The following is a 27,763-nucleotide window of genomic DNA, read 5'->3' as shown; positions in this document are numbered from 1 at the left end:
ATAGCACCAGATGTACAACCATGGGTCCATAAATACCCGTTGGCCTGGGCTGAAACAGCAGGGATGGGACTGGCCAAACAGAGACATCCAGTCGTCATCGAGCTAAAGACCGAGGCAACTCCTGTGAAGGTGAGACAGTACCCCATGAGCCAGGAAGCTCGGTGGAGGATCAATCACTCCCCACATTCGACGTCTCATGGATGCCGGAATTCTCAAGCAGTGCCAATCCCCTTGGAACACCCCCTTACTGCCGGTGAAGAAGCCAGGGGGGACAGATTACAGACCTGTCCAAGACCTGCGAGAAGTCAACAAACGGGTGAGTGATATACACCCCACTGTCCCTAACCCGTATACCCTCCTGAGCAGTTTGCTGCCTGAGTACACTTGGTACACTGTGTTGGACTTGAAAGATGCCTTTTTCAGCCTACCCCTGGCGGCCCAGAGCCAGGAGATATTTGCCTTTGAGTGGACCGAGGGGGAAGGCCAACCGGTAATACAATTAACTTGGACCCGCCTCCCACAGGGGTTCAAGAACTCCCCTACCTTGTTTAATGAGGCTCTGAGTGAGGACCTCTACGAATATCGGACTTGCCACCCAGAGGTCATTCTGCTACAATATGTAGACGACCTTATGTTGGCTGGAACCACCGAGGAGGCATGCAGCCGTGCCACCGGGGACGTCTTACAGACCCTAGGCACCTTGGGGTATCGCGCTAGCGCAAAGAAGGCGCAAATAGCCCGGCAAGAGGTCACCTATTTGGGGTATAAGATCAGGCAGGGGCAAAGGTGGCTAACCCAGGCCATGAAAGAAACAATATTGCAGATACCAGAGTCCAAGACCCCCCGCCAGGTGAGAGAGTTTCTGGGGACTGTTGGATATTGCAGACTGTGGATCATGGGGTTTGCTGAGAAGGCCCGGCCCTTGTATGAGGGAAGTAAAGAGAACCCAAACTGGACTTGGACTGAGCCAATGAAACAGGCTTTCCAGACACTCAGACGGGCCCTACTAGAAGCCCCAGCCCTTGCCCTGCCTAACCCAAATAAGCCATTCCAGCTGTTTGTAGATGAAAAGCAAGGAATAGGAAAGGGGGTCTTGACGCAACAATGGGGACCGTGGAAGCAGCTGGTGGCATACCTTTCGAAGCGATTAGACCCGGTGGCCGCTGGGTGGCCCCCTTGCCTTCGCATCATCGCAGCCACTGCCCTCCTTGTCTGCGACACTGACAAGTTGACGTATGGACAGCAACTCTTGGTTTACACCCCCCATGCCATTGAAGGGGTTTTGAAGCAGCCACTGGGTAAGTGGATCTCCAATGCCCGCTTGACACATTACCAGGCCTTGCTGCTTGATGCCCCATGGGTGCGTTTTCAGACCCCTTGCTTCCTGAATCTGGCCACACTCCTACCCAGCCCAGAGAAAGACCGCCCTCTCCATGATTGCAGCGAGATACTGGCTGAGGCCCTGGCGGCACGAAAAGACTTAACTGATGTACCCCTAGACAACAGTGAGCTAGTATGGTTCACCGATGGGAGCAGCTGTGTAAAAGATGGGCAAAGGAAAGCGGGAGACAGACGATATGGGCTGAGACACTTCCCCCAAACACTTCTGTGCAAAAAGCAGAATTGATTGCCCTAATACAGGCTCTGGAGCTAGCCAAAGGGAAGAGAGTTACCATTTTTACTGACAGCCGATATGCTTTCAGCACTGCCCACATTCAAGGTCCAATATACCAAGAAAGGGGATTTCGGACAGCTGAGGGAAAGGAGGTTAAAAATTTGCCCGAGATTTGCAGGCTCCTGGAAGCTGTCCAGCTGCCCTGGGCAGTAGAAATAGTACATGTCCCTGGTCACCAGAAAGGAGAAGACCCTAAGGCATGGGGCAATCGTGCCGCTGATGCAGCCACTTGAGAAGCGGCTAGCCGGGACTACGCTGCCCCGTATTAGCCGTGGGACTTCCACCTCCTGGTATGGGGACCTTGCCACCAGTTCCCGAATATTCCCTCCCTGATCTCGCATGGATCAACGAGGATACCACCCTCCAGAAGGATGACAAAGATGGATGGTACAGAGATCAAAACAACAACCTGATATTGCCTGCCATCCTGGGTCGTCACCTGTGTGAACACCTGCATACAACTACACACTTGGGAGAAAAAAAGACCCTAACACTTCTCCAGACGGCCTGCCTGAGGTTCCCTCGACAAAATGCAACTGTACGAGAGATAATTCAGGCCTGCAAAGTGTGCCAGCTAATGAGGGGAGGGAAGCAGCAGCACACGGGAACGAGGCACCGAGGGGAAGAGCCAGGGCAATACTGGGAGATAGATTTCACTGAGCTAAGGCCAGGCAAGTACAGGTATCGCTATCTGTTGGTTCTGGTAGATACCTTCTTGGGGTGGGTGGAAGCCTTCCCCGCTAAGGGAGAGACAGCAATAGTGGTTGCTAAAAAGATCTTAGAGGAGATAGTGCCTAGGTACGGGCTGCCAGTGACTATGGGCTCTGATAACGGACCTGCCTTTGTGAGCCAGATTGTACAAGGGCTGGCCCAAGCTCTGGGGATGAAAAGGAAGTTACATTGTGAATATAATCCCCAGAGCTCAGGACAGGTTGACAGAATGAATCGGACCCTAAAAGAAACTTTGACAAAGTTGGCAATAGAGACTGGCAGGGACTGGGTGACCCTCCTTCCCTTCACACTCTTTTGGGTGCGTAACACCCCTTATAAGCTGAATCTTACCCCTTTTGAGATTCTGTATGGAAGACCCCCTCCTGTGTGTCCTATTTTCAAAGGAAAATGCCTGCCACCCCCTACTTTGGGACAATTCCAGCAAACTCTGATGGCATTAAGTAAGGTGCATAACCATGTTTGGAAATTGATTCGAGAGATACACGAGGGTCAAAATAAGGGGGCCATCCCCTCACATAATATTGGCCCAGGTGATTGGGTTTGGGTAAAACGGCACCAATCTAAAGTATTAGAACCTAGATGGAAAGGCCCTTATGTTGTTCTCCTTACCACTCCTACCGCTGTCAAGGTCGACGGGATTGGACCCTGGGTTCACTGCAATCATGTGCGGCAAGCCACACCGGAAGAACAGGAAAAAGCGCGAGCAGAATGGAAGGCGAGTCCTCACCCGTCAAATCCTTTGAAACTGAAACTCGTCCGCCAGGAGGTCTCCTAATTCTCCTGCTGATCAGCGACGGGCAGACTCATGAGCTGCTCAATGAGACCTCAGGAATCCACCCTCCGAACACCTGGTGGCCAGACCTTTACTTTGACCTAAGGGGAATCTTCCCCGGGGAAGGACCCCGGGGGAAATACCCACAATTCGGGACATGGGGAGCCGTGGGGACCGGGAGAAAACTCGGCCAAGAGGGGTTCTTCGCGTGCCCAGGAAAACCTGTAGTGGCATGGAAAGCTATTATTGCAGGAGCTGGAGCTGTGCAACCTCTTGTGATGGGCCCCGGGAATGGGACGTAGGAAACAGAGATTTGGTAGCCCCGAGTGTGGCGCAATCCCCAGGGCCAAGTACCTCAATTTAACCAAGCTTCACTATCTCTGCAAGGCCAAGGGCTTTCCTCCCTACGAGCCACTGTAGATGCAATCAGTCACTTAGAGAAGTCTTTGACTTCCTTGTCTGAGGTGGTCTTGCAGAATAAGAGAGGATTAGACTTGATTTTTCTCCAACAGGGTAGGGTCTGCGAGGTTCTGGGAAAAGAATGTTGTTTCTATGCAGACCATACAAGAGTGGTAAGAGGATCTATGGCAAAAGTGAGAGAGGGACTGGTGCAACGAAAGAGAGAACGGGAAGCCCAGCAGATATGGTTTGAGTCTTGGTTTCAACACTCCCCCTGGCTGACTACCTTAATTTCCACCCTCCTGGGCTCCTGGGTCCACTTATAGTGCTATTATTGACACTCACATTTGGCCCATGTATTTTAAACCGACTAGTGAAAAAACGCCTCAACACCATTCAGATTATGGTGTTGAAACAATATCAGCTAGTGGCCCAAGATGGAAAAGAGGAAGATTCCTCTACTTGAACAACAGACAGTGGGGAATGTGAGGCGAGAAGAAGTAACGCCATGGTAGGCAGCTTAGATTAGGAGTAGGCCTTTCTACTTCTGGGTGGTAAGATTATCAGGCCACCTGGATACAACCAATCAGCTTTCGCTTAACACTGACTGCTGTTTGCCAATTAGGAAATTAGGAACGGGTCGGAAACCCCGGTAAAGTCCTGCACGTGCAAAAGTTTTGACCAATGAAATTGCTTTGCAAACTTGTAACCAATCCGCTTAAACCAACTACCAGTGGCGTGTGCTCACCCTATAAATTTGTGTAACAGCTTGGGCTCGGGGCTCTCTGACTCCGCACCACTGCGTTGGATGCAGCAGGAGCCCTGACTCGAGTCAGCAATAAACTTCCCTTTTTGCGAGTTTCATTGTCTGGGAGCCTTCTCTCTTCCTGCTCGGGGATTCGGACATCGGGCATAACAGTTCGATCCCGGGTTCTGGCAGAGCCGTTGTTTTCATCTGCATCCAAGGAAAGTGCAATTCCTACAACCTCGCAATCTGAGCTCTCTCATAGAGCAAGTGTTTTTGCTGTCCGTGGAATTCTCCAGTCAAGCATACTGGAATGGGTTGCCATTTCCCTCTCTTCTGAGGATCTTCCCGACCCAGGAATCGAACCCAGGTCTCCCGCATTGCCGGCATATTTTTTTTTACTATCTGAGCCACTAGGCATTGTAATTGTTCCCTTACAATGAAGAAGCAAGGACTTCTCTGAGAAACTGTTTAATATTCATTGAGGGCGGGGCTTGCTAGGGAGCCGGAATAGCTCAGTTGGGAGAGTGTGACTCTAGATCTAAAGGCCCTTGGTTCAACCCCGGGTTCCGGCAAAGCCACTCTTTTCGTCTACATCCCAAGGAAAGGCACACTTCTTGCAACCTCGGGATCTGAGCTTTCTCAAAGACCAAGTGTTTTAGCTTACACCCAGGAGGAGTCCTATATCCAGTGAAGGAAAATGTTAGTCGCACAGTCGTACGACTCAATACACATTGAGGGCGGGGCTTGCTAGGGGGCCGGAATAGCTCCGTTGGGAGAGCGTTAGCCTGAAAATCTAAAGGTCCTTGCTTCAATCCCGTGTTCCGACAGAATCAGTGTTTTCACCTACATCCAAGTGAAGCTGCTCAGTAGTGTCCAACTCTTTGTGACTCCGTGGACTGTAGCCCACCAGGCTCCTCCGTCCATGGGATTCTCCAGGCAAGAATACTGGAGTGGGTTGCCATGTTCCTTCTCCAGGGGATCTTCCGACCCAGGAGTCGAACCCAACTCTCCCACACTGCGGGCATATTCTTTACTATCTGAGCCACCAGGCATTGCAATTGTTCCCTTACAATGAAGCAGGGACGCCTCTGAGAAACTGTTTAAGATACATTGAGCTTGGGGCTCACTAGGCAGCCGGAATAGCTCAGTTGGGAGAGCGTTAGACTGAAGATCTAAAGGTCCCTGGTTCGATCCCGGGTTCTGGCAGATGTTGTTTTCATCTACATCCAAGGAAAGGTGCAATTCTTGCAACCTCGCGATCTGAGCTCTCTCATAGAGCAAGTGTTTTCCCTCTCTGTGGAATTCTCCAGGCAAGAATACTTGGGTGGGTTGCCATTCCCTTCGCCAGGGGATGTTCCCGACCCAGGAATTGAACCCATGTCCCGCATTGCAGACATATATTTTAGTATCTGAGCCACCAGGCATTGCAATTGTTCCCTTACAATGAAGAAGCAGCGACTCGTCTGAGAAACTCTTTAAGATACGTTGCCGGGGCGGGGAAGCGGGGTGGGGGAGGGGGGGCGGCTCGCCAAGAGCCAGAATAATTCAGTTAGTTAGAAGAGTGTTAGACTGGAAATCTTAAAGGTCCCCGGTTCGATCCTGGTTTCCGGCAATGCAGGTGTTTTTGTGTCTATCCCAAGGAAAGACACACTTCTTGCAACCTCGCGATATGAGCTCTCTCATAGAGCAAGTGTTTTCGCTGTCCGTGGAATTCTCCAGGCAAGAATACTGGAGTTTGTTGCCATTTCCCTCTCTCCTAAGGATCTTCCTGACTCAGGAATCGAACCCAGGTCTCCTGCATTGCAGGCATATTCTTTGCTATCTGAGCCACCAGGCATTGCAAGTGTTCCCTTACAATGAAGAAGCAAGGAGGTCTCTGAGAAACTGTTTAATATTCATTGAGGGCGGGGCTTGCTAGGGAGCCGGAATAGCTCAGTTGGGAGAGTGTTAGACTCTAGATCTAAAGGCCCTCGGTTCAACCCCGGGTTCCGGCAAAGCCATTCTTTTCATCTACATCCCAAGGAAAGGCACACTTCTTGCAACCTCGGGATCTGAGCTTTCTCAAAGACCAAGTGTTTTAGCTTACACCCAGGAGGAGTCCTATATCCAGTGAAGGAAAATGTTAGTCGCACAGTCATACGACTCAATACACATTGAGGGCAGGGCTTGCTAGGGGGCCGGAATAGCTCCGTTGGGAGAGCGTTAGCCTGAAAATCTAAAGGTCCTTGCTTCAATCCCGTGTTCCGACAGAATCAGTGTTTTCACCTACATCCAAGTGAAGCTGCTCAGTAGTGTCCGACTCTTTGTGACTCCGTGGACTGTAGCCCACCAGGCTCCTCCGTCCATGGGATTCTCCAGGCAAGAATACTGGAGTGGGTTGCCATGTTCCTTCTCCAGGGGATCTTCCGACCCAGGAATCGAAGCCAGGTCTCCCGTGTTGCAGGCATATTCTTTACTATCTAGCCTCAGGAGAGGCAGTCTCAATGAGCCAGATGCTCTGGGGCCGGCAGTTCTGGAGTCCCCTGGTCCCCACCTTGAAGTGGTGACCTGCCCTCCTCTGCTGCTGAAATCAGCATCACCTAGATTTTTTTATCCGGATAAATCTATTCCTCTGAGACATTCATTTTCTAAAAATACATCCTGATATGTTTTCCAGCTGTAAAATATCGACAGCTTTGGTTTTTATGATGACTGTAGGCAGCCATCCATTTTTCAGGTCAGAATGGGGTCGTTCTTGTCCTTGTTGCTCATGAATCCTGGGAGTGGCATTTCCACAAGTTCCCGGGATGACCCCTATGCATGTTCCTGTCTGACAAGTGCTGGCTCAGCCCTCTTCTCCGAGTTGGCTACACATTAGAGTCACTTGGGAGCTTTAAAAAAACCGATGCCTGGGTTCCACCACCAAGACTCTGACTTAACTAGTCTCAGATACAGCCGGGGCATTGGGATTTTTAAAAAATTCCCTAGGTGACTCCACTGTGCAGAAAAGCCTTAATCCAAAGGCCAGAGAATAAAGCACCTGGTCAGCCCAACGTGTTCTGAGTGAATGCTCTTGCTTCTCAGTGGCTGCTTTGGGCTTCTCTGGTGGCTCAGATGGTAAAGAATCTGCCTGCAATGAGGGAGACCTGGGTTCGATCCCTGGGTCAGGAAGATCCTCTGGCGAAGGGAATGGCAACCCACTCCAGTATTCTTGCCTGGAGAATTCCATGGACCGAGGAGCCTGGCGGGTTACAGTCCCTGGTGTTGCAAAGAGTTGGACAGGACTGAGCGAGATTTGGACAGGACTGAGTGACTAACACTTTCACTTTTCACTTGGTTCTTACTTCACAGAGAAGCCTAAAGCCATCTAGCCTCAAATTCCCTCAACTTCCACCCTGGCTCTCAAAGTGTCTTTCTGTGTTCCCCTGCCCACCAGAAAACACTGAGGCATCACTCCCTCTTGCAAGACTGACTTCCCAGAGATCTGTGTAAATATCCCGCTCCTCCCAACTGCACCCTGTATTCTGTGTCTATTTCCTGCTTTCAATCCAGAATTTAAACTACACTGTCAGTGATCGACTTAATTCTGTGTAAAAACCACCAACCACTTACTATGAGTGAAATGAGCAAAGCCTAATTTTCATTCTTTATTACAACATGGATATGGTTTTACCATTTAGGACCTGATATGCACTAAATATCTAAGAAGTAATTCCAACTGGTTAAAAAATGGTTTTGCTCTCCCCACAGGGTGTAATAATTGTCAATTACTTGCCCCGGTGATTAAATTTTCTGAGCTTTAAACATCAGCACAGGGCCTTTCTACTGAAGCTGTGAACATAATTACCACATGAATGTATTCCCAAATTGGCTAAAATACAGAGAAAATGCAAAATAGTCACCCTGGCTTACAGCTGATTGCCTTTTACATGCAAAGATCTACACAGCCCTCTGAAAGGACTATGAGCACCTAGGTTACCTTTGGGAACACGTTCCCCAACGTGTTACTTAATGAAAACAGTGGTGGTTAGGCAGTTCATGACAGAGTCTCACCTTTGTGAAGGTGGGTAGCAGTTGTGGGGAGTTCTGCCAGAGAGGAGAGAGTGCAAATCTTAGCTCTGCTGTGATATTGGTAAAAAAAAAAAAAAAGGAGGGGGGCGGAGATGATGGCCAGTCAGGCAGAGGAAGCAGTGAGCCTGAGCATCAAAAACTGGCCACTGACACCAGGGAGCTCCCAGGTCTTCCCGGGAAGCAGGGCTCAGTTGTAATAAAACTTACTTATGGTCATTTTGCCATCTCATCCTTTTTATTCCCATTTTTCTATTTTATGGCATATATAATAAATAAATACAGGAAGACATATATAATTTAACAATGCATTATGTGTTGAGGGGGTGTCCAAGTTTTTTTCTTTTTCTGACAGGAGTGCAAGCATGAAGAAGTTGCAACTCAGCAGGAGAGACAGAGCTTCCAAGGCCTAGTGAGACTTCCAAGCGTCCCTCCTGCTTGAACATGTCTTAGGGTCTTAGGGTTACTGGCCCAGGCCACACCTCCCATTTTGTACAGCAGGAAGTTGAGGTTCAGAGGTTCAGTGAGGCTTAGAGGCTGGGGTACTCAAGACTCCCAGACCCCTGCTCCTTCAGAAGCACAGTCCCTCAGCCACTGCTTTGGGTTCACATTTGATGTGAGTCAAAGGGATCCCTTGCTATGTCTGTGTCCCTGACCCAGCATCAAACACTAAAGTATGTGAGATGGTCTGATTCAATCACCAAATGTCAAATAATCTGATGGGTGAGGAATTTGACTGAAAAAAAAAGAGATGAAATACATCCTTGAGTCTGCGACACCTAATAGAGAAGTAATTGAAATAGAAAATGAGATTCAGGACACGCACACACACACACAAGCTCTTTGTGACTGTGGTAAAGCCTTTTTAAGTCCCTGGGACTCAGATTCCTCCTCTGTAACACAGGGTACTGCCCACTCTCATGGGGGAGTGGAATGTTAACTCAGGCCTCCCACGAGTGCTGCCTGCTGGGAAGGAATTGCAGCGGGCCCTGAAAGAAGGGGAGGTGTGGGCATTCAAGAGAATTGGGCCCAGGAAGGAAAGTGCACAAGGGGGTGAGGGAAGGGCAGAATGGAAGGGTCTCTTGGGGCCACCCCCATGACCACTGAGAAGACTCCATCCCCTATCCTCCCAACTCCAAAGCCCCCAGGACCAGGAATGGTTACAAAAAGGAGGCAAGCTCTGCTGGCCAGCGGAGAACAGAAGGCTGAAAGGGAAGGCCAAAAGGAGGGGAAAAGGTAAGTAGACCCCTTCAGCGTCAGTCAGAGCATGGTTTGTGTCTCTTGGGCCTCAGCATCCCAGAGTGGGGCAGTGTCTGTGGGTGAAGACATCACAGCACTGGCAGGGAACCCATGATGCGCCAAATGGGCCTACAATGAGGTCTGTGTAGGGTCTCAGCTTAGGGCTGGGCATCACGAAATAAACTATGGTTGAAATACTAAAGCAGGATAAATCTGAAGAGTGCAGAGACAACTTCATGACCAGAGCCAGCAGCTGCCAGGCCTGATCTTCTATCAGTGGGCCTGGGAGGGTTCTGCCAGAGCACAGGTGGGATCTGGGGGTCTGGCTGTGGAGGGTGCCATGGGGTTGCCCTGGCTCCTTTCTGCTCCAGGAGAGTTTCAGGTGTCTTGGCATTTCTGATCTCATTTTAGACCCCCCAACTACCTCCAGCCTGCCCACCAAGGACCTATGGCGGTCCTTGGGCTGCAGGTCTGGGAGCAGGGCTGGAACAGGGAACTAGGTTTCTGTCCATTCACTTATTTATTCTTTCAGAAACCGAGCACCTTTACTGCGTGCCAGGCATGCATCTCCTAGTCATCTACCCCGATGCTGCTTTCTCCACAGGCTCATTGCCTTTTCTCTTGGCTCGATTCCCTGAGGATTAACCACTCACTACTCTCCCAGGGCAATCTGCTTCTAACGAGGCTCCCTCAAGGCCCACAGTTCTTGCAGAGGTAAAGAAGTAAGTCGCTAAAAGGATGTCAGTGCGAGGACCCGAGGAAACACTGTCCAGAGAGGGCTGCCCGTGAAACTAAGATGAAAGAAGTGCCAACCTCAAGTGTTGGTGACCACAGTGGAAGGGAAGAGGCATGCCTCAGAATCACTGGAGAAAATCATGAAGAACTGTTGGTGGTGGCAGGGGATGCTCGGGGCACATGGGCTGTGAGAGCCAGTGAGCGTCTGTCCCTCACGTGGCCAAGGCCCCGTAGCCATCAGCTGGACACACACCACTCGAACACCTCAGGTGCTGGTGTCGGAGTGCCATCTTGTGCAGGAGCCCAGGTCATGTTCAAGATCTCAGGCCGGGGTCTATCATCCCCAAAAGCTATGGTTTTTGGAGATTTTTCCTGGCCATAAAGAAACCTCCTAAGTAAGGAACAAAGATGGGGTGGGGTGGGGGGGTGTGTGGAACCTGCCTGTGGAAGAGAAAATACTTCTAATTAGGTTGAGATACAAAGGTTAAATTTTTGTTCTGGGAAAAGGACTGTTTATAATCCCGTGTCATTAGCAGGACATTTTCCAGAGACTAGTGTGCCAGAAATAGACCCTCTGAGGGGTCACTGGAAGGAAGGGGTGCACAATTGCAAAGTGCAAAGGCCTGGACTTCAGATTTTCCCTTTATCCCCACCAACTCTCCACATGAACACTGCCAGGCTCACCCCGGGCACTGCACCCTGCTCCCCATGCCCCCTCCACCAGACAGGTCAGAAGTACAAACTTTGAACTCAGAGAGACCTTAGTTCAAATTTCAGCTCTGCCTAGCTAGCTGTGTGACCTTGGGCAGGTTAGTTTTAAGCTTCAGTATCCCTCTGTGCAAAATGGAGATTAAAAATGACCTGGGATCAGGGACGGTGGGGGCGGGAAGACCTGGGGTGTCTGTAAGGATGAAAGGAAATAATCAGTGTAAAGCTCCTGGCACAGGGCCTGGCACTTAGAAAGTGCTCAAGAAAACATGGCTAACATCATCATCACCCCTATCGTCACCACTGCCATCACCATTATCATGGTTTTCAGCATCATCATCCTCCTGTCACAGTCATCATATCATCACCATCATTCTGTCATCTTGTCACCAGCATCACTGTCTTCATTATCAGACCCACGGTCCATAGTTCCTCTTAGCATCTTAAATAGCATGACAAATGCTCCCAATGGGTTTGTATGTTCAGTTTCTGAGCTAAAACCCTGTTTGTTCAAAGGTTCATTTTAAAATCAATTGCTAGGAACTGGGAAGGCAGTTACCATAGAATTAATGTTACACTTGATGGCGAAAAAACTCACTTAACCCCCAACATTGCTGAAATATTAATATTTGCAGTGAAAATAAAAACAACACTGTTGCACGACTGGAAATGAAAGACAATGGGAAAACAATTCAGTAAACACACAAATCTATTTCTCATTCAGGCTGAGAGGCTGGGGGAGAAAGAAGAGGGAGGTGGCCAGAGCCTTTTATATCTTGAATTTGCAAGGTTCCAAAGCTATCGCTGATTAGTTATGATGCATAATTTCACTTCAGATCCTACTGTTTTGTTTATTCTAGACACAAAGGCCTAAATAACTCTCCTCTCCTGCCTAGCTGCAAGATGAGGAGCATCTTCTCAAAAACAAGGGAGGGGTGAAAGAGGGGAGGAAGAGGGTAAGGACAAGAGGGAGAGAGAAAGCAGAGGAATTTTCTAGATAACAGAGCGAGAGTTGAAGGAAAAAATGTAGTGGGGTGCTGGGGATAAAAAAGTATGTGCACGTGCAAACGAGAAAGTGGTTGCTCAGCTGGAACAGAAACTGAGGAAAAAGCTGAGAAAAATACTGAATGAGCTTTATTCAGTTGCCCACAGGGGGTTGCTGTTGAGCTACAACAGCTTGGTTGCTGTGCCGCGTGGTGGAGGGAGAGGCAGGAGTAGAGTTTCCCAGTAGAAAGAGGAGGTCAGGAAAATAGGAAATCATTCACCACCACCAGAGGCACATGAAAAAGGTGATCCAAATTTGGGAAACGCTTCTCCTATGCTCTTAAAACCACCAAGCACATTTACTTGTGACTTGTCAGTTGTAGAAAACAACATAGATTTATCTTCCTTTGGTACTCATCGTATAGTTTTTGCCTACCTCTCACCCCTCCTTGGGCAGTCAGAATTGGGTTTCCTGTATCAAAATTGGGTTTTCCAGAATGGAACTGATAAACTCATTCTCAATGAAGTCTATGATGGATAGATTCAGGAATTACATTTCCTCTATTGGTATAATAAACTTAATTCAGTTGGTGATAATGTTAAGAACAAAGAAATGAAACTCTCATTGAGAGACTTTAGACACCAAACAAAGGGAGGAATCTTCTTATCTTGAATCCCTCCATAGAGACAAGGGGCTATAACTACAACTAAGTTTTCTGGCTCCATTAAAAGGCACCTGATGTTCAAAAAGGGGATGGAACATAACCTCAACCTTTAAGCCTTCAGAACTAGGAGAAGAAGCAAATACAAGTCAGTTCTTCACTGCTTCATGCTGTGCTAAGTGTGCTCAATCACTTCAGTCGTGTCTGACTCTCTGACCCCAAGGACTGTAGCCCGCCAGGCTCCTCTGTCCATGGGATTCTCCAGGCAAGACGAGTGGGTTGCCATGCCCTCCTCCAGGGGATCTTCCCCCTTTATGGATCATCCTTTGAGACTCAAATCAACAAACACTTGCTGTTCATACACCAGGAACCACATGAGTATGTGGCTCCCAGGTCCAGAGGTTTTAGCAATATCTGGAATTGTCCTTACAGGGCCGTGTTCCTGAAGTGGCTACTCCTTCCAAATCTGGTTTCTGTGTTACGAGGTTTCTATGCAAAGGTCAGGGGCTCGCAAAGGACTGCACTCCCATGCACACATGCTACTGCAATGCCACAGCCACGGTGGAACCCTAACTACATGGTAAGAAGTGGGGGAGCAGCGAAGCTGTTGGGTTTTGTTGATCCCAACTGGCTTCTTATCATAGTTTGGGCTCCTGCACAGACTGGCTTGACTTTCTTTGGGAGGAGATCTAGAAAACACCAGGAGAGAAGTAAAGCAGTGAGACTTGGAACGGCAGGAAGCCAACTTATCAAGTAAGTTCCCACCACAGGCAACTGAGGCTCAGCTGCACAGGGAATGCTGGGAGACAGTGGAGAACACCTGCCTGGGAGTTGGGGCATTTATTCACCAACTCCCATCCATGCATCAGAGCTCAAGGGCTGCTCCTGGACGATGTGCTAATTCCTTAGCACTTCCAGCTGGTCCAGCACGTGGGCCTAGTGCACTCCTGAGACTTAAAAAAAAAAAAGCCTCAGGGAAAAACCACAGGTATTTTCAGTGAGCTGCCATTGGAATATAGAGGTCAGTCTGAGAGGACACGGGGACAGGATATCAACCATGTCTGCTATACCAATCATGCCCTGGAAAGTTCTAGTGTTTATTATGTGATGACCCAAATGTCACCAATTCAAGCCACTCTGACCAGGTGTTTCCTCAACTGGTGGCATTTTCTATGACCCCTGTGAAAAAGACACTCCGTTATGATAGCAACCTCCAAGCCACAGAGGAACTTGCTAGAAGTGTGCCCAAAGATCTCATAAAGAACTGGGGACACAACAAGGCAGAGACAGCTCTCTTTTCAAAAGCAAACTGTTCCAGAGGTGGTCAGCCCGGCTCATGTGTTCCTTTGCTAGAATATAACTGGGGCCCTTGAGAAAGTTCTTTTAATCATATTTGTGCGGCTGGGATGAGTCACAGAGGGAGTCTCTCTGTTGGTGATCTTGTGTTCAAACACAGGGATGGAAAACCAATAAATAAACAACTTCACTTCATCAGCTGCACACTGCCGAAAAATAATAATAATAGTAACCTCAACCCAAGAAGTAGGCAGACAACGCTGGAAGAGGGGGGCAGAAAGTGTTCGCCTTTTAAATGGGGAGCCTTCTTTCTGGAATTCTGTTTTAAATGGGGAGCCTCCTTTTTGGAATTCTGCCTGGAGGCGGCTCTCTCAAGAGCAGCACAAGGCACTCTGCAGAACCTTTGGGTCAGTGAGTCTTTTGAAGTTCCAGAAATTCACTGTATCACGGCTGCAAGTAATACAGCATAAACAACGCCAAGGGTGCTGGGTGGGGAGCGGAAGCTGCCGTGTAACCTCTGACTAGTTGACGGTGAAGACAACAGGTGTCATTTCCTATTCATTTGGGAAAGAGTTCTGGAATGTGTGTGTTCACAGACACGTGCACTCACCCCACGGTGGGCTGGGAGGAATGAGTCCACCTGTTGTCCCTCAAACACTCCAGGTGCCCAAACCAGGCTCCATGATACTTCTCCTTTGTCCTCACCTGCTGCACCTCTAAGTTCCAGTCATTAAGCCTTTATTCCCAGAAGGGACCTGTGAACTGGGTCTTGCCATGGGGACAGGATTTCAGCGGAGATAGTGGAATGGTGAGGGGACCCGGGCGGGGGGGATAGGGGAGGTGTCCAAAAGCAGGAGGAAAGGCACTAGAGGAAAGATGAGGGGCCTGGGGCCCAGGGCTGGTGAGGGCCTGAGGGGGAGACAGGGTACTGTGAACATTACCGAGGTGGCTGGCTCCTCCAAAGAGGCTTAAAAGGTGCCCTTTGGCAATTAGCCTGTGTGCCAAAGGCCTGCCGACTCAACCAGAACAATTCTGATGTTTTCACAGGCCCTAAGGCCATGATTCAGTCAGGAGACCATTAGATGGGGAGGAAGAGAGTAGATTAATCTGTGGGACTTGCCTAGCACTCTGTCTCTCCCCTCCTCTCTCTCTCACACACATACACACACACACTTGCAAGGATGAGAATAATAACCTATTTACTAAGCATTTATTTCTTATGTGCCAGGCGCCCTCTAGGTATTTCACATTCATTTTCTCAACTCGGTTTCTCAGCAACCTCAGCAGATCAGTACCACCTTGGTGTGAACCGGTTTGTTGGTTTTCTTTCCCCACAAACTGCACTGTGAATCCCCAGGGAACGAAAGGGACAGAGCCTTCCGAGAATGGTGGACAACGCTGAATGCAGGGGAGGCAAGTCTGGGGGAAGAGGGAGGGGTGGGGTGGCGGAAAGAGAGAGCCCCGTGTGGGGGCTGGTGGGGCTGGAGAAGGGGGCGCGTCTTCTCGCCTCTGACCAGAGCCTAGAACTCCCCGACCTGTTTCGGCCCCGGCGGCAGCTCCCTGATCCACCACTACCCCTGCACCAGCCACTCCTGGCCCCTGAAGGACAACTCTGTCTTCCCAACTCAACGCATCCCAGGTAGTGGTTCATTCCCATCCTTCCCTCAACAGTTTGTCATCTGTGGCTGCCTGACCGGGCTGTTCGCCATACCCATCTCTTCATCTGCCTGGACTACATTTCCCAGCCTCCCTTGCAGTTCGGTGCGGCCCACGCCTGGGTTCTAGCAAACAGAAGGTGGGTGGAAGCCAAGTACAGTACTTCCAGCCCTGGCTCCTACAAACCTTCCCAAACGATGCTCCAAGCTCTTTCTCCTCCCCTCAGCTTGATGCACAGGGACCTCATGGAAGCCGCCTGGTGGAGACAGTGGAGCCACAAGATGGAATCTGCACACCACAGTCATGGCTTAGAGGAGGGCAACCTTCCATAAGGAACATCCACTCTGGGCTTTGAGTAAGAAATAAACTTTTGTGTTCTTGAGCCACAATCCACGTTCGACTTGTTTGAAAGAGCAGCTAGCATCGCCTTACCATGCTTCCTGGGACAGCTTGGGGCACAGCGAGTGCTGGGGGCAGGCTGACTTGACTTGCAGCCTCCGAGCAACTTAAGCCCCCCCCCGGCTGAAAACTAGAATGGTAGGAGCAGCCCAAGGGCTCAGAGCCCAGCACTTCTGAGCCTCCATGTGCAAACTTTTCTGTACTAAAAGCACTGACTCCCTTGGCTGTTCTTCCTGACTTGAATCGATTTATGAACGTGGGTTCGGGACCATTCTCTGCTTGATTCCTGCATAAATCTCCTCTAAAAGAGTTCATCTCCTTGGCATTCACAGAGCTGGCGGGGTTCAGAGAGGCCCGGAGGAGTGGAGCTGCCATCAGAGAGCAGAAGGCCAGCCTTTCGGGAGCCTTTCTCTAGGGGCCTGTTCCTGTGAGTGGTTAGGGGCATGGGAGGGAGGAGCAGTGGGGCCTGGCATGGCACAGGCAAACAGATCCGGGAAGCTGGCGCGCCTGGCATCAGGCCAGAGGAAGCTTCAAGGACCACAACACTTCGCTCTTTCTTTGTATCCTTTGATGTTTTGCTGTCTGAAGAGCAGGGAGGCCTGGGCTTCTGCCCTTTGCCCAGCCACACGGGATTCATTACAGGAGAGGTCCCTGCAGCTTTTCCTTTCAGGGAGTCTACCATCCGTGGCTCAAGGGGCTTGGTCAGCTTTACCTTGGTGTCCTACATCATCGACTGTCCAGGCAAAGACTGCCCTTTCAAAAGCATGCCCCACTCCACCAAACACTGGTGTTTCACTACTAGTGAGCTCTGTGTGACGTCTGCTATTACTGCCCTCTTTCTGGGTTTCTCTCCAAGACATCTGTTCCTCTAAAGCCTCTGGGGCATTGCCACATGGGAGCAAACTGATCAGAATACTTTCTACACAGTAGGGGCACCCCCGCCTACAGTGGGACATTTTTAACTCAGGTGAAGCCCTACAGCAGTCAACCAGCCACCGTTGTCATCAAGTGTGCACTCTCCCCCACCCCAAGGAGGGGGGCGGTTAGGTGTCAGCTTAAGTTCAAACCAGGGAGGCCCAACTCCGGACTGCTAGCTGAGTTCTAGTTATCTCTTCATCTCTATCAATACTTGAGGCTTGGCTAGCAGAGCACAGGGAATATCAGAAATGCTCTTTTGGGGGTAAAATGAGCAGCTAATTAGCATGATGACTGTTAGAAATGGGTAAAACTAAGGATATTCAGGATATACAGATCAACTAAAGTATTTTAGAGTTGCTCCCCACACCCCTGGGTGGGTAGGGTAGGAGAAGTCAGGAAAGCCATAGCCAGCCCTCCTGCTCCCTGCCCAGGAATGCTTCTGATGCTTGCCACCTAAGTGGTCCCATGCTGGGCAACTGGTTTTGGAAGACTTCCAGTTGCTTAGGCTAACTACAAGGTAAGAAATTGGAAATGTTGTCATGTCTCCACTGAGTGGAGCTTTCGTACCATGGGTGATCACTGAAGCTGAAATGACAACGGGACTGTGAACTGGCCCGTGCCTGCTGGCTACTTAAAGCTTAGATTCTCAGTGTGTGTGTGTGTGTGTGTGTGTGTGTGTGTGTGTGTGTGTGTGCATGCACACATGTTGTGATCTGTCTCCTGCAGTTGTCATGTGTCATTCTGATCTCCCTGAGTGGGGGCCCCGCCTGTCTCGACTCTGATTCCTGGCTTGCCTTGCCTCTCTGGGGCCCTGGCCTTGAGCTTGCCCCACGGTAGCCCACAGACAGCCCTCAGGGCTGGAAAGACTCCACTTCAGGGACAAGGATGATAAGCAGAAACCTCCTGACCATAAAAATCTAGCACTCTGCTTCCTCTCCACAGGACCGTTCCAGTGTCTGAGCTGGCACTGACTGACATGCTTGAAAATTCTTAAAAATGTCTTTTAGAAGAAAAACCTAAAGGGTGATATCACATCCATTCAGTTCAGTTCAGTCACTCAGCCGTGTCCGACTCTTTGCAACCCCATGAACCGCAGCATGCCAGGCCTCCCTGTCCATCATCAACTCCCAGAGTCCACCCAAACCCATATCCATTGAGTTGGTGATGCCATCCAACCATCTCATCCTCTGTCGTCCCCTTCTCCTGCCCTCAATCTTTCCCAACATCAGGGTCTTTTCACTTGAGTTAGCTCTTCGCATCAGGTGGCCAAAGTATTGGAGTTTCAGCTTCAGCATCAGTCCTTCCAATGAACACCCAGGACTGATCTCCTTTAGGATGGACTGGTTGGATCTCCTTGCAGTCCAATGACTAAAATAAAAAAGACTGTAACACCAAAAGTTGGTGAGGATACAAAGCAACCGGAATGCTCATACACTGTTGGTAAAATGACACAGCCACTTTGGAGGACTGTCTGGCAGTTTCTAACGAGGTTAAACACCTGCCCATCCTCAGGCTGAGCAATTCCAATCTGAGGCACCCTCCAAAGACAAATGAGAAGATATATTCACAAAAGACTTGTATACAGATGTTCCAAACAGTCTGGTCATAAGAGCTACAAACTGGAAACAACCTGAATGTCTGTCAACAGGTGAATGGATAAACACAATGGGCAGCACCCACACAGTGGACCTCTGCTCCGCAATAAAAAGTAGTGAACTCCTGCCACAAACAATGACATCGATGTTTCAAAAACACTGTGTTGAGCGAAAGAAGCCAGATACAAAAGTGTACCTGCTATAAGATTTCACTGACACAATTCAAAAACAAGCCAAAAAAATGTATAATGATAGAAATCAGATAGTTGTTCTGGTGAGCGGGGGAGGGAGAAGGACTTTCCTGGGGTGATGGAAATGTTTTATAACCTCTTTCAGGCAGTGGTTACACAGGTGAGCACAATAGTCAACACTGATATATCTGGCCACTTAAGAATCATTTGATGTAAAATTTTAAATCATTTTATTTATTTATTGAAGGATAATTGCTTTACAGAATTTTGTTGTTTTCTGTCAAAGCTCAACAACATTTGATGCAAGCTGTCCCCTGATTTAAGAAACTAGACATTGAAAATACTATCAAACTGCAAAAAAGAAAAAACAACCCAAAGTGAATCTGTGTGCACGCATGGTAAGTTTTGACCAATTCTGAAAACAGTGAAAGGATGTGAGATGGAGGATGCTGCTGGTAAGGGGGAGCAGCACCCCCCAACCAGGGAACCTGCCAGGGTCCTTTACCCCAGGTACAATTGAAGGAGGCAGCAACGTCAGCCTCCAAACAAATGCTCCATGAAATAAAAGAACAGAGGCCCCAAAGGAGGCTGGTCCAAGAGTGTGGGATAGCTATCAGGCCTTGAGCCCAAACCACTTTCCAGGAAATGCCAATATTTTTGTGTTTGGGAAAGGGAGGGAGTATTAAGGCGAGCAAGAGCCAAAATGTGTTGGTTTTTGCACAACTGCTGCCTGACTGGGAGGCACTGTGGGAGAGGCTTCAAAGTGCTGCTACCGAGACCTCCTCAAGGGCTTCTGGGGTGGGGCATCCAGAAAACAGCATGGGCAGGAGCAGAAGTTGGAAGTTCCTTAAGGGCAAAGGTCTATTTCACATGAGGCTGAGGAATCTTCTATTTCTCTAGTAAGAGGCCACAGCAGTCTGGCCCAGTTGCTGTGGTGTGCAGCCCTCAAATAGCCCAGGGTGGCTTTATATAAGACGAACTGGCCCTGGCTCTGCCCCTTCAGAACTGTGTGGCCTTGGAAAAGTGACTCAGCCTCTCTGAGCTGCAGTTTCCCTGCCTGTGAAATGGGGAAAGAACGCCTCCTGCTGGTGAAGGAGAAATTGCCTGGTGCCCAGTATATGCTCAACACAGAATTGTGTCTGGGCTCCAAAGGCCTTTCCTGGTCATGCACGCCAAACTCCCACCCGGAGTAGAGACCTCCTTGTTAACCCTCTGGGCCGCAGGTGCACAGGATGTATGTAGTCATCATCTTTGGTTCATAACACCGTTCCATGCATGGCTTTCCCTTTTGGGGGTTTTATTTTAAAAACTGTTTCTTTTATTTTTAATATTATAACATTTAAAATAACAAACACTCATGAAGGCATGGCCCACTCAACAACATGTGGGTCTATTTCTGGACAGTCTATGCTTTCAGTTCCTTTGTTTACCCCAGCACCAGCACTGGAGTGTCTTCTTATACTTTCTGATGGGGCTAAGTACTAAGAAGAAACTAAGTCAGGGTTAGTGACACTGGGGATGCGGTGGAGGAGCGATTGCTTCAGGGAGCAAAGACCTAAAAGACGAGAAAACATCATAGCATGGCAGCATTCCAGTGCTCTGACAAGTGTGTGTGTGTGTGTGTGTGTGTGTGTGTGTGTGACAGAAAGACAGAGACAGGGAGACAGGAGGGAAGTGAGAAAGTTCCCGAGTGACAGAAAAAAAACGGGTGAGGGAATAGGTCACGCCTGGCCTTCCACTTTTCATTTCACAAAGACTACCTAGTACAACCCATTTTACAGATGAGCAAACAAAGGCTCAGAAAAGCTGACTTGCCCCATCCATTTAGGGGCAAGATTATGACTAGAATTCAAAGTCCCTTCTGTTCAAGGTAATGTTCCTGGCAACGTGCTGCTCCTCTGGGCCCTCAAATGGCTTGATTCCACAAAATGCCTCCAAGTGGCTTCCAGGTAATAAGGTGACAAGTAGCATCTTGAAATGGTGTTCTAACCAGAAGTTATGTATCACAAAAAAAAGGATTATTTGATGACTAATTAGGATTCTGATATTCTTTAATGGCCTTAGGGCCACGTCCAAAACCATGTGAGTATTTCCAAGGTATTTTCTTATCATGGGTGATATTCTAAAGAAAAACATCAAGGATACGCTGGTGATGTTCTTTGAAATTTGAGTTGGGCACTATGACCACAAAAGCAGAAAAAAGAATTTTTCTTAATAATCTATAAATAAGTGAGAAATACATAAGTAGTAGATAAATACTTTTACATGTAATTTAAGGCTATCCTTTCAGTTCAACACATAAGATTTCTTACTCCTAAAATACAGATGGAAATATTAAGGTCAGCGTTTAAAGGCTCACCTCCCCTTTTCTTTTGCAATTCTGAGTTGAGTACAAGATAAAACAGTGCTGTGACTAGAGACACTGGAGTCAGTCTGACCTGCATTCCCTATTAAATCTTCAGGGTGAATGGATTTCTCAAATCTGTTTTCCTCTTTGACCAGCTAATCCTTTCCTGCCAGGAGGAGATTTCAGCCCTTCCACTCTACGACTCATCTATGGCAACAGACCCACGTGCTGCCTCCATCCTGCGTCCCCACCCTGGGCTCTGCTACAACTGCCGAAATTATGACTCAAGAGATCACAATGACTGACTTCCGAGAGTCTGTGACTTCTCCCCGGAGAATAAGCAGATGAGAAGTTCTACGTATTTTCAAAGAGACAAATACAGGCTGTTTCAGAATCACTCCCGGGGTTCGCTCCACCTCTCATTTTTCTTGTGAGGACAAGCCTGAAAGTACGCAGATGTGAGGGTGCGAGTGGCAGAAGGGCCTGGCATCTTTTGGCACAGGTAAGAACCCTCTGCTTTTAGTTACTTGACCTGCGTCTCCACAGTGGATGCAACTAAAGTGACTCAAACTGCTGGCCGAGAAGCTGTGGCATGTTTCCCTCGCTAAGTTCTCTGTGCTAAGCCGCTGTTTGCCATCGTGGAAACATCGGAACACTGGGAGACCTCAGGCGTACCCTTACTCATGCCCTGAAGCTCCAATTTGACAAAGGAAATACAACGCTGAAGCATAAGTAATCCAAAAGAAACCCTTCGGACTGGGAGAGAAGAGCCTCACTTAATGAAATAGGGTGGACATGCCCTGGCTGTGGGCACAGGAGCGAGTGCCCGAACCTCTCTATGCCTCAGAGTTGTCATCTGTACAATGGGGGGAGGATCAGAGCAGGATCTCTGCTGGAGGGGTGTGGAAGGGAGTGAGCGGGTTAACATGCAAAAACACTTAGAACAGTTCCTGGCACACAGTAAGCACTCAGCAGGGGCAAGCTATTGTTATTATAATAAAGATAGGGGAGCCAAAGGACCCTCACTGTGGAGCACTAAATGAGGTGAGAATTTCATTTTAAACTATAAATAAGCAATAAATGAGAGAAAAGGAAGGTGATTTTTCTTCTTGGCAAGTTGTCAGCCTGGCATGGTGCTGGCCATGGTGGGCAAGGTGTGCAAAGGAATAGCAAATGCTATGAGCCTGAAGTGACAAGCATAAGGTCAGAAGCAGAGGCAGTGGGGACCTGATGGAGGGTTTTCATTAGGCCAGACTCCCCTGAATGAAGGGTGGTGAGCTGCACATGAGACTCAGTTACAGGGCTTTAAAAGATCTGGATACCCAGGCCACATCCCAGACCAGTGAAATCAGAATCTTCCATGGTCGGCCTGGGCGCCAGGATCTTTGAGATTTCCTTAGGTGATCTGAATGTGCAGCCAGTGGCGAGGACCCCACCTTCGGGTCTGCCCCCATCCTGCTCCAGACATGATTGAGCGCTTTTCCTGGTTAGTCCTCAGGAGGCCCAGATGCACAGTCTCAATTCTCATGACAGAGACAGAAAAAACCCACCAAGCTCACGCAGGGCAGGAGCTCATTAGTACTTGTGTGAGTCCACAGTGCCTGGGACACCATCGTGGTGCAGAGAATCAGTAAGGGAATGGACAGATACATACATGAAGGAATGAATGAATACTTGCACCACAGCAAATATCTGGTGATATGGAAGTCAAACTGGTTAAAAACTTTCTGGAGGGCAATTTAAAAGCATTCACACTCGCTGACCCAGAAAATCCGTCTTGGCATCACCCCAAAGCAATGCAGGCCCTGGCTGAATTTTTGCCCAAGTGCCTACAGTTCTGATTACAGAGATCTGTGGGCAACAGGAGAGGAAGAGTGGGTAGTCCAGGACACTCATGCTCTTGAAATTCCACCTCTGTGGGGAGGTGGGAGAAGGTCACTCTTAAGCAAGGTCAATCACTTACTCTCTTTCATGACAGACTGAGATTTGAACAGACTTTCAGATAAGAAAGAAGAAACACTCCCCTGGTGGCTCAGATGGTAAAGAATTCGCCTGCAATGCAGGAGACCTGGGTTTGATCCCTGAGTCAGGAAAACTCCCTGGAGAAGAAAATGGCAACCCACTCCAGTATTCTTGCCTGGAGAATTCCATGGACAGAGGGGCCTGGCGGGCTACAGTCCATGGGGTTGCAAAGAGTTGGACTTGACTGAGCGACTAACACTTTCACTTTACTTTTTCAGGTAAGAACTCAGACCATCCCAGAATTCAGTGGCGTAAGCACAAGAGAGACCCTCCTAAATAGGAGAGAGATGATAGAAAAGTCCCACCAGTCAGTCAGCTAAGCTATTAAAAAAACTCACAGTAAGGCAGGGCCTGATATTAGATTTGGAGCAAAGCAGTCCTCTGCTGGGCTTCTCTGGTAGCTCAGTTGGTAAAGAATCCACTTGCAATGCAGGAGATCCTGGTTCAATTCCTGGGTCGGGATGATCCCCTGGAGGACGGATTAGGCTACCCACTCCAGTATTCTTGGGTTTCCCTGGTGGCTCAGACGGTAAAGAATCTGCCTGCAATGCAGGAGACCTAGGTTCGATCCTGGGTTGGGAAGGGGCATGGCCACCCACTCCAGAGGGTTGCAAAGAGGGGTTGCAAAAAGTCGGACACGACCAAGCAACTAAGCACAGCACAGTCCTCTGTCAGCCCCCCACTCCCAGGAGGGGTTAAGTACAAAATGCGCCCCCACGTGGTTACTGACAGGAACTAGTTCTGCCAGCTGGTAAAAACAAAGGTGTTGGCATTCTGAAGCCTTGCCCATCACACTGAAGATGGGTCTTTGCCTTGAGAGAGTAAAAAACCTTCCCTTTCAGAAAATGGGATGGATTCGCCTGTGAATCCATCCTGAAGACACTATAAATGAAGGTGGATCCATCTGTACAGAACCAAGGTCTGCCCCTCCGGAGAGACATCTACCCTGCAGGTGACTGGGCATCTTCTCCATTAATATGATGGAACTTTGAATTAGGAGCTGGAATCAAGAGGAACAAATTTTGCAAATATGCCTTTAAAAAGTCAGACTATCCCATCTGAAGCTATTACATGTGTTTGTATGTATATGTACTTCTTGGTACTTAAGAGAAAATAGAATCATCTTTAAATTTAAAAACATTCCCAGGATAAGACCACTTATAAGAAGTTTAGTCCAGAAAAAATATTATTCTTGTGTTACAAAATCAAAGCTGTGGAGGAAAAAAAATCAAAGGGAACGATCAGTCAGGAAAAATGTCAGGGTTCCAAAATGCTGCGGGAGACCGCAGAAAAAGCACGGTCATATTTAAGCTTGGGCTAAACATACTTTCTTCTACAGTCACTTTTCACCAAGTGTAAGTTTATATATGCTTTGTCAAATGCCTCTTTAAGGATTTATCCTGAGGGATTTCCTACCATTCTTGGGCTTAAAAGTTCAGGCAAGGTTACAGAGGTGGGTGGACTTTAGAAGTGAAAGGCCATGCAGAGGACAGCCGTCAGAACATGGCGCCGGAGGCTAAGGTCACCACTCTGAGCCCTGCAGGGCCCACCTGCCAGGGGCCTGGGTAGTTCTGCCGTGTCACAGGCAGCCCCCAGCTTTGGGCAGCCATTCTGCAATGAACTTGGGTCATGGATCGAGCTCGGAGGCCCAGTGGGGCGGTGTATGGCTGGGCTGGCACTGTCTCACAACTAAAAAAATCACCAAAGAGGTTGACAGTAGGAGCTTGGTGATGTCATCGACACCAAGAACGACATCACCACCACCACCATCATTGTGACCATTGCAGTAAGTCTCTTACTAAAGTGAGAATTAAAGCCAAATAACTCCCTGAAAACTGACCAAAGCAGTGTTAAGAAATGTTATCACATTAAGGATTCCTTGCAATGCAAATGCCTATCCCTTGGTGAGACTATATGTTCTAAAACCAAAAGACAGAGGGCGCAGCTGCTGTCTACTCCTTCCCTGTGATGCTCTTACTACGTCCTGTTGATCTCATGGCCAGATCCACTAAGTCAGCCCTCATCTTACTTGTTCCTGCAGTGTTCCACATGCTTGGCCATTCCTTCCTTCTTTTCCAACACAAATCAGATTGTTTTCCTCAGTTCCAATGGCTTCTCACTGGGTTTTAAACTAAAAGCCAAGCCCTACAAAGCCCTACAGACTAGCCCCACTTTACCCCTTTCCAATCTCTGCTCTGTTCTGCACTTTTCTCCTCCATGTTAAGAATACTTCTTTTCTTAGAACTACCACTGTTTCCTGCCTCAGGGCCTTTGCACTTGCTGTTTCCTCAGCTTGGAGTGTCTTTACAGCTGGTTTCTGCTCAGCTTTGAAGTCTCAAATCAAACCATTCTCATTACATAAAAGTCTATGACCATCTGTAAGCCGACAACTTCATCCCAGCTCTTCACTCTCACATCACTTCTATGTGTCCTTCCTTCAGCATCTATCACATTTGCAAATTCTCTTTTTCCCCTTGATTTACTATTTATACTCTGTCTCCTCCATTCCATCTGGAAGGCAAGCTCCTCATCTGCCATGTTCATCGAAGTATCCCCAGCACCTGGAATAATGCTCAGTCCACAGACAGTGCTCAGTGACTACATATTTGGAGGAATGAAGTGAGGAAAGAAGGGAGGGAGGGTGACAGGGAGGGGAAGAAAGAGGGAGGGAGGGAGGAAAGTGTTCCCAACTAGTGTACCCAATGACTAGAATACCTTAGATTCCTCATAGAGGTGCTCCTAAATTTTGAATAATGGGTTCCACGTATTTTGGCTATAGCTGGAGCTATACAGAGTTGAGTCACTGTGAAATGGAGTGTTGAGCTTATGGCAAGGTGAAGCAGGGTTCCACTGACAATGAACAAGAAGCAGTGCATGGGGCACTAAGGATGGATGCTGTGTCCACTGGGATGCTGAGGGCTTTCCTCGGGGAATGTATGGGAGAGCACATCCAGGGCAGTGCTTCTTACTAACTTACTTACTGACTTACACACCTCAGTTACTGGGGGGCTCATGGCCAAACTGAGCACCTGGATGGTAGGGGCAGGGCCCTGTTCAACACCTAATAAGCATTTGTTGAATGGCTGTATTTAACAGAGGTTCTTCATCCGGATCACTTCTGTTTTATTTATAGAACACTTATACAAAGCACTTATTATGTGCTGGTGCTCTTCTAAATGTTTATAAATACCCAATCCTCACCAACCACCCCACAAGGGAGATGCTGTTATTACCGCTACATTACAGATGAGGAAACGGTGGCATGAAGAGAACAGGGCACTTGCTACTCAGTGGCAGAGCTGGGGTATGAACTGGGGTCACAGCACCGTGTACCAAGGACGGGGGGTGTGGAGGCGAAGCACAGCAAGGAGAAGGTCAAGTGAGCAAGTTGGGGGCTTACTTACCCCTTAAGGGAACCCTGGGTGGTGAAGGGTTTATACACGTGAGAGAAGGTGGGGAGATGGGAATTTGGGGGCTCCTGCCAGCATTTCCACCCAGTGTCCCCTGCTGCCACGGTAGATGCTGTCTTCCTATTTCTACTCTAGGTCTAGGCCAGCGGTTCTCAACCTGGTGTGACTCCGTCCGGGCTGCCAAGGGGACATCTGGCAGTGTCTGGAGACATTTTTTTTTTCCTGTTGCAACTTGTGAGAGGAGGGTGCTAAGGCATCCAGTGAGTGGAAGCCAGGGATGCGGCCAAACATCCCACAGCGTGCATAGGGACCGCCTCACAGCAGAGACACGTCTGGTCCCAGGTCAACAGTGCTAAGGGTGAGTGACCCTGCTGCTCCGGAAAATGGTGGAAGGCCAGCAACGGAGGGCCCATCTGGGAATCTCTGAGAAATGCCAGCCTGGCTCCGGCTTCACCTCTGTAATGTCCGAAGGGCAGAAGGCAAATGCCTCCCCGGCCTGCCTCTCTGCTGCCTCCTGGCACCACACATAGCTGCTCCCTCCTGCCGAGAAGCGAAGAGCAGCCTCGGCCCACATGGCACCCAGCAGAAGCTGCTAGTATCTACTTCCTTTGGCAGCTTCGTAAGACTCTTGGCTTGGAAATTGGTATTCCTCAAGCCCTTTTACTTAATTACATTCTAGAGATGGAGGGAAGCCTATGTATAATTCAGAAACGAACAGTCCTACCTTTGATGGCTCTCAAACATGCCAAATCAGAACAGGACGTGCTGTCCCTCCGAATAGATTACAGAGGTCTCCAGAGGAGTCAGTGCGCCTCGAGGAGCCCAGCTGGGGCTGAACCACATCTCCAAAGAAGAAAATATAGCATCCGGCTTGGGGCGGGAGAGAGTGGGGAAACAAGTCGGGGGTAAGTCCTGAAGGCCTGGCTTTACTGCTGGTTCTTCTCCTGAGCTCTGCGACCTGGATCATCACTCTACCTTACCCACTTGTGAAGTGGGGGTTCCTGGCATCCTGGGAAAGATGCTGTGAGGGTCAGCATGCCTCACACTGTGCCAATCCCTTGCCAACTGTCCCCACATCCAAGGGGACAATGCTATTGATGCCTCTAGCCCACCCACCCAGGAGCAGTTGGATGGCCTGAGGATTCAAGCAGAATAGTAACACACAGCAATAAACCTTGAGAAGCACTGCATGTGACTTGATTCAAAGTCATTTAAAAGAATCATATAG

At 48.9% G+C, this 27,763-nt stretch overlaps 1 protein-coding gene and 1 non-coding gene across 3 annotated transcripts in view; one reads left to right on the top strand and one right to left on the bottom strand.

Moving 5' to 3' along the window:
- RAI2 (retinoic acid induced 2) overlaps positions 1-27,763 on the bottom strand; it is a 79,618-nt gene that overhangs the window by 14,817 nt on the left and 37,038 nt on the right. The window lies entirely within an intron of this gene.
- TRNAF-GAA lies at positions 5,460-5,532 on the top strand. Its single transcript has one exon. It is a non-coding gene; the product is annotated as a tRNA-Phe (tRNA).

This window comes from Cervus elaphus, chromosome X (assembly GCF_910594005.1).
Source record: "Cervus elaphus chromosome X, mCerEla1.1, whole genome shotgun sequence".
Classification (NCBI taxonomy): Eukaryota; Metazoa; Chordata; class Mammalia; order Artiodactyla; family Cervidae; genus Cervus; species Cervus elaphus.
The sequence above is the reverse complement of the archived record's forward strand: the minus strand, read 5'-3'. Positions and strand labels throughout refer to the sequence as shown.